Source organism: Pleurodeles waltl, chromosome 6, assembly GCF_031143425.1.
Source record: "Pleurodeles waltl isolate 20211129_DDA chromosome 6, aPleWal1.hap1.20221129, whole genome shotgun sequence".
NCBI classification, from domain to species: domain Eukaryota; kingdom Metazoa; phylum Chordata; class Amphibia; order Caudata; family Salamandridae; genus Pleurodeles; species Pleurodeles waltl.
In genome coordinates, this window is record NC_090445.1 from 424,958,968 (window position 1) to 424,966,075 (window position 7,108).

Consider the following 7,108-nt stretch of genomic DNA (forward strand, 5'->3'; position numbering starts at 1 on the left):
ACATCTTTCAAAAGGTAAAACACTCCTATGGACCACTGAGAACCAACTAATAGGCAACATTTTTCTAACTATATGAACTAACAAAAATTATGTACTAACTTAATAACCTCTCTTTCACAGAGTTACTCAGCAAATTAGGAAAACAAATACACACAAAAATGGATAATTCAAATATTAAACAACCAGAAATAAAAACAGATGACAAAATCATCAAAACTATACCAAATATCATGTCAACTAACAATGAAGTAAGTCAAATTGATAATGCCACTTTACAAGTACATAGCCAAAAATATCCATTTCAAATAACAACAGCTAATGACAGTTATTTCAGATTTCAAAGAACAGGTCAAAAATACAATATTAGAAAACATTACCAAAAGATCCAAGCACAACAATGGGACTTTACAGCACACTTCACATTGCTTCACAATTATGCTATGATCTTATAGATATTGTTGTAGTAAATGTTGGATTAACAAATGGTAATTCAAGAATAGTAAAATATCTCAATCCTGTTGGTTGGACTGCATTTGATAATACAAAAAATGATCACTTTCAAAATATTCGAAACAGTATAACCGATTTCTAGGCATTTTGATATACAAACAAAAACATAACTAATTATGCTAAAACTATTTCCTTTACATCAAGCATTTGCAAATGTTATACAAAGGATACAAATTGATATAATACAGCCTACTCACATACACTTTGCCAATAGCAAAATACATAATTTACCCTATGTTACCTTAAACATATCAATGAATATGACAATGGACTTGACATATTACATTTTACTTTAAACACCAAGACAAACAATTATTTAATTATTGTATTATACACACACCACCACAAATATCATTGTTATGATGCATGTCCCCATAAATTGTAACCCAAGTTGCATAGAGCAATCATTTGTGTTACAAAGATTTAAATGCTCAAAATTAATTGTGTATTGCACCACAAATTACAAATCACTTCTAGATCACATTTATACTAATACATCCTTTCTATTCTGTGGACCCATACAATCACATTACAGTGGCTACAATGTGTTATACACTGACATTCACATAACAATATATAAATATATTTACAATGTAAAATTAACAACATATTTGTTTAAAAAAAAGATGTTTTCAAATAAGGACATTTTGAGAAATTGGGTTGTTGGTTGACTGGGGAGTTAATCCTGCTCAAGTAAAAGCCACAATCACTGTCAGGGTGAAGCACAAAAGTCACTAGATTACAGTTAGAAATGTGGTCTTTGGTTGGCAGTCAGGTTACCCCCTGTCCAAGCAAGGACCCTCACTCTAGTCAGGGTAAAAGAGAATCACACTCAGCTAACCCCTGCTTACCCCCTTATTAGCTTGGCACGAGCAGTAGGCTTAACTTCAGAGTGCTAGGTGTAAAGTATTTGTACACACAGTAACTCAATGAAAACACTACAAAATGACACAACACAGGTTTAGAAAAATAGGAATATTTATGTAAACAAAACAAGACCAAAATGACAAAAGGGGAGCTGTATGAGGCCGGATGCCACCTTTGCCAAGGACCGCTGAAGCGAATTTCCCGTTGCATAGAAGAACATAGTTTGAGCTGCTGTGAAGTCAGGCGGACCGGTGATGTAGCTTGGGTGGACAGACAAGCAGGTTCATACTAGTCTCCTCTCAGAGCAGTTTTTAGGCAAAAAATGTAAAAGTCACAAGTCTTGGCTTTTGGCTATTTGGGAACCTGAAGGAGCACCACTTGGGGGGGTTAAAACTCACTCAGGCTGGGTGCAGGTGCTGGTTCATGATGGCTGAAGCCTTTTCTGTCCCTGAAGCTCTGATCAGGAGACGTGCCAACTAGCCCTAGGAGTCACTGTGGTAGTTCTGGGTTCAAGCAGTAGAACATGGCTCAAACAGCAGGCCAGGCCCAAGCAGCAAAGCAGTCTTTCCAGGTGCAGCACACCAGTATTGTGGAGTACACAGCAGGCCACAAAGGCAGGCAGTCCTCTGAGAGTCCTTCTGCAGGTACAGAAAGTGAACTGAAGAGGTCTTAGGGTCCTATTTTTATACCTGGTGCCTTCTTTGAAGTATGAGAAGTTTATAGAGAGCTACCCATGAAGTGCATGAAGTTTCCTGCTTCGCTTGCCCTGACTTCTCGCTGTCTGCATGAACAATGCAGGGTTGACCAGGCCTTTGTGTGTAGGCAGGGCACAGCCTATCCAGTTTCAAGTGGGGCTGTATCCAGCTACACCCCTTCTCCCACCCATTCAGGCACACCTAATCCCTCTATTGTGTGGCTGTTTGTGAGGAATAAACAAAGTTCAACTGCCAACTATACCTCATTATGTGACCCCAAAACAGGTTTCAGGCACCAAATAGGACAGGAAAAAAAACTTTCTAAAGGTGACATTTTCAAAATTGTAACTTAAAATCTGCCTTCACCATTAAAGAGGGATTAAAATTATGATTTCTCAGACACCAAACACAAAAGGTTTACCTATCCCCAATCAGAAGTTAGAACTTATTAAATGCAATAAGACAACCCAAAGTTATCATATGGGAGAGTGAGGCCTCACAATAGTAAAAAACAAATTTAGGAGTTTTTCACTATCACGGCATGTAAAACTTAAAGGCACACATCCAACCTTTTAATTACAATGCCCCCTGCCCTATGGGCCATGTAGGGACTACCTTGGGGTGGAATATGCAATGAAAGGGCAGTTTAAGGCGTAGTTGATTGCTATAATGCCAAATCGAATTGGCAGATTAAAACTGCATTCAGGCTGCAATAGACATGTTTTAAGAGGCTACTTAAGTGGGTGGCACAATTAATGTTGCGAGCCTACTAGTAAGCCCTAGCTATTTGGTATACCTAGGGACTTAATAAATTAAATATGCCAATCAGGTGTAAGCCAGTTGTATCATGTTATAGGGAGTGAGCACAAACCATTTACCACTGGTTAGCAGTGGTAGTGTTCAAAGAGTCCTAAGGCTAACAAAAAAGAATTCAGCAAAACAGGAGGGGGAAGGCAAAATGTTTGCGGGAATACCACCCTAAGTTTGACAGGTCTAACAAAACCATAGATCAGAGACAAAATATTTTAAAAGAGCTCGCCTAAGGCCTGTGGAAAGTATCTATGAAGGGCTAAATCTGCTAAGGTCTCCATAGGAGGTGCACAGTTTCTTAAGAATCTTTTCAGTTACATAGTAGGAATTAAACTTTTATTACAGTGATATAAATGTGTTTTCATTTATATGCTGACTTTTATAACGCACTGATATTGTAATGGTTTTTTAACAAACTATACAATACAATTTTGATTGACTTACTATGTTATCCTGGAGAATGCTGAGTGCCTGTATTGTTGTCATTCCCAATACGGGTGGCAGCGGGTCCTATGATGTGATGAGAGACGTAGAAAGGCCTGGTGTAAGTGTGTCGATATTAAAAAAATGAGGGGGTGCTATATGTGAAAAGAGATACTCTGGAAGGGTTCAAATGAGGAATCTTGGAGAGATTACATAAGGACTGTGTAGACTTCATTCTCTTCAGGGAGATGAATTTGGTAATTACATAATGCAATGTAATCAGTGAATAGTGCCATAATTTGGCCATTGTACAGATTAACGTGAAGTTTGAAGGGATAGTCTGAGTGGACAGAGACTTAGAGCTTCTAGTGGGTTTGTATATGCACGTTTTGAGATGGTAAAAAAAATCACAGAAAGCAGTGGTACATGCATCAAAATGTTAAGTGCATAATAACAGGTCAGTATTTACAATTCCAGATTTTAGGCTGTTGTACTTATCTGTATAAACTATCTCTGAATGCTTGGTTAAGGTGTTTTGGTTAAGGTGCTTTGGTTAAGGTGTTTTGCTGATTTTTTGTGAATAATGAGGATATATTATTTCAGATGTGTTGTCACCTGAGGGAACCAGCTTGATAGGGTATTTGGAGTTTGTTTGAGTTTGAGGGTCACTGTGCCAAGAAGACATACACTGGTATCAGATGAAAATGGGGTGGAGAGGCCTTGGATTTATAATTGGTGGTTGGATGAGCATGTGTTTTAATATATATCAATACACCACCCACTATTTTGGTTATAGTGATTTGAAAGTCAGAAATAAGGTGTGTGCTAGATGTTTATGAATACGAACTTTGAAAAATTGATAGTATTACATCATGAACCATATTTGATTGGCTAAGGTGCTGTGCATTGAGCTTGTTGTAATAATACAAATTAACCAGTAATAGTGTAGGGTCGTATTATAGCACGTGTAACTTGGTGCCTTGTCCTCATAAACGGTAAGTGTTATAATGCTAATCTTGTAGTATTAGGTATCTTGTGCTGAGACCCCAGGTCACGCTCACCACCCCCATTGTGACACCCCAGGCCCTGGCTCCTCATTGCTGGCCCAGTTAGGAGTAGAAGTACTGTATTTGTTTCCCTGTGAAACTGATCCTAAAAACTAGAGGCATTTTGTTCCTTTGCAAAGTTTATCCAAATATCCGATTCAAGTGCAAAGGAAGAAATATGTGTTTATAGTAAATACAGTTATCTACTCTATAGCGATAACACTGGCCCTATCTTAATGCCCTTAACATTAATGCCAAAAACATGGCTTGCTTTAGCAACAATGAATGTTAAAAACGTTAAGGTAATATATGTCAGCAATTTTGTTCCTCTCTTATTTCACGTCTTAATCTTGCATTCCCCAAGAGTGTTAGCTATTTATCATGTTGTGTTTCTGTATTTTCTTTCGGTGCATCTTATTACTCTTGCTTAGTGCATACTTTGAGGCACGCCAGGTGTTTATTAGGGGCTTTGATTGAGAGGTCTAACACTGAGGTTGAAGCTAAAGCAATGTGCTTGTCAGTAGGTTGGCGTCTTTGCTGAGCACCCAGAACTATCGTCATGTATTCCAGTTGCCATTGAAATTCTGTGGAAATGTATGTGAAGTGAAGATGTCAAAATACTTACAAGGCAAAAGCAAAAAGAAATAAATTGCGTAAATCTGAGTGAGAGGCAGTCTATGTTTGGAAGTGAGGGAGATGTGAGGAAGTGCATTCAGGAAAGAGTAAAAAGATAGCACTGAGGAGGAAAAAGAGTGAGGTGAAGATGTGCATATGGATGAGATATGCAGAAAAAAAAGGCATACATATCTAACATAAAGCGCAATGTTAATTATTTATAAGAAATCATTGTTACTCATTTATCTTAAACAGCTAAAAACCATTGACAAAGCTGGTCGTACTGACAGATTTAAGGTGTATATCAGTTTTTGTGTTATATATGAGGATGCAATTGCATCTCATTGAGAAACCAAAATACCGGTCGGATGGCACACAATGGGAATCCCAGAAATTTAGCTTTACATGTTCCCTTTTAGAGAGCCCCCACTTTTTTCAATCCCACTTAAAGACCTGTCCACAAATTGTTCTATAATACTGATTGCAGCCAGCAGCTGTGGGTGCTGCCTGAAGCCTGGTTAGAGCATTGTGTTCCAAAGTTGATGCCACATGCATTGCAAGACACTGGGCCAACCACACTTTAAAGGGCTGAAGGTGTTGCGCTGTACAATTTCCACATTACAGTAACTTTTGAACATATTAATGCAGAAAGATATGTGGCAGTTTTTAATGTGTGTAATATTTCAAGACTATACATTCCCACTTCTTTATAAGCCTTGCTTTATCAGTATATTCTGTTGCTTTAAAATGCACCATTTGCCAATCTTTTTTTTTTTTTAATTTTCAGGAGGAGGACCCACCTTGGGCCCACGTTCATCCATTAAGCCTGTTAGTTTCACTCACTACATAAAAGTAATGCACAACTTTTACCCCCCACCGCTTTCAAGTATCACGAGCTGCAACTGGGTGCTGCGTGAAATGTTAGTAAATCTGGCCCCTGTGGCTTTATAGAAATACTGTTCTCGTTCTCATATGCCAGCCTCCAAAAGCAGACACTCATAATAAATCTAATTTCTCTTGTTTCAGTAATAATCTACCTGACTTACAACCATAACAATATAAGGTAACATGTGAGCTTAATTCTTGAACTACATATATATTTATTTACCATAAAAATGGACAGACTTCACAGCTTGGCATTCCCAATGGAGGTTCTATATTTTTATTAAAAAACAGACATATTTTTCTCTTGTTTACATCAACTACATTGGCATAACACCTGCTTACATTCAATGTGTAACTAGTGAAACATAGTAGATACACGTACTGCTTACTCTAAACAAATCTTCATAGCATCTGTATATATTGTATGTTTTACAAGAGTACACACAAGTTTCACATTTATTGTAAGGGTAACCAAGTTAACATAGCATCCACATATTTTGAAAGTGTAAGTACAACTAAAAGTCATTATAGATAGGTCCTAGTCTCCAAATGTAAAATCTCCACTCCTCATCTCCTCATTTGCTAATCCACGCCAATGTTCCATGAAAAAAATGTTTTCTTGTAACTACACTGTTATATCGCTATTCATTTAGTTTTCAGATAAAATCTAAAAAAATATTCATCACAGACATAAAAAACAGAATACAATTTTTACTATACAATTCAGTGAAACATGCTGACCAATGAATTAACATCCAAAATAGCAATAGTCAATACGTACATCAACAACCAATACATAACAACGAATAAAATCAAAATAAAATCAACCAAAAATTAAGATCAGTTTAAGACCTATTAGTACAAAACAATCAATCCTAAAACTGCAAGGCGGGTGGTAATTACGCAGGGAATCCAGACTGTGCAATCGAGTCAGTCATGGCGAGTATAAAAATGTAGATACTGCATTTACCACAAGCAAGGTGGAATCGCTTTTACAGATTTGTAGTGCATAAATCTCGTTTATTAGTCCCAATAATGAGCACATGGGTAATCCCACGAGATCTTGGTATGGTATGCCTCTAGGCAGAAGACAACAGATGTTCTTCGGTCTTTACAGTTACATATGTAACAGAATTTATTTTCACTATACTGTCATCCACTCCTACGTGTGACTAATGGGAAAGGGTGGGATCTATGCCTGTGAATGACAGATGGCTATCCTCACACAGGGATGGAGATACCGACGCCCGAAACCGT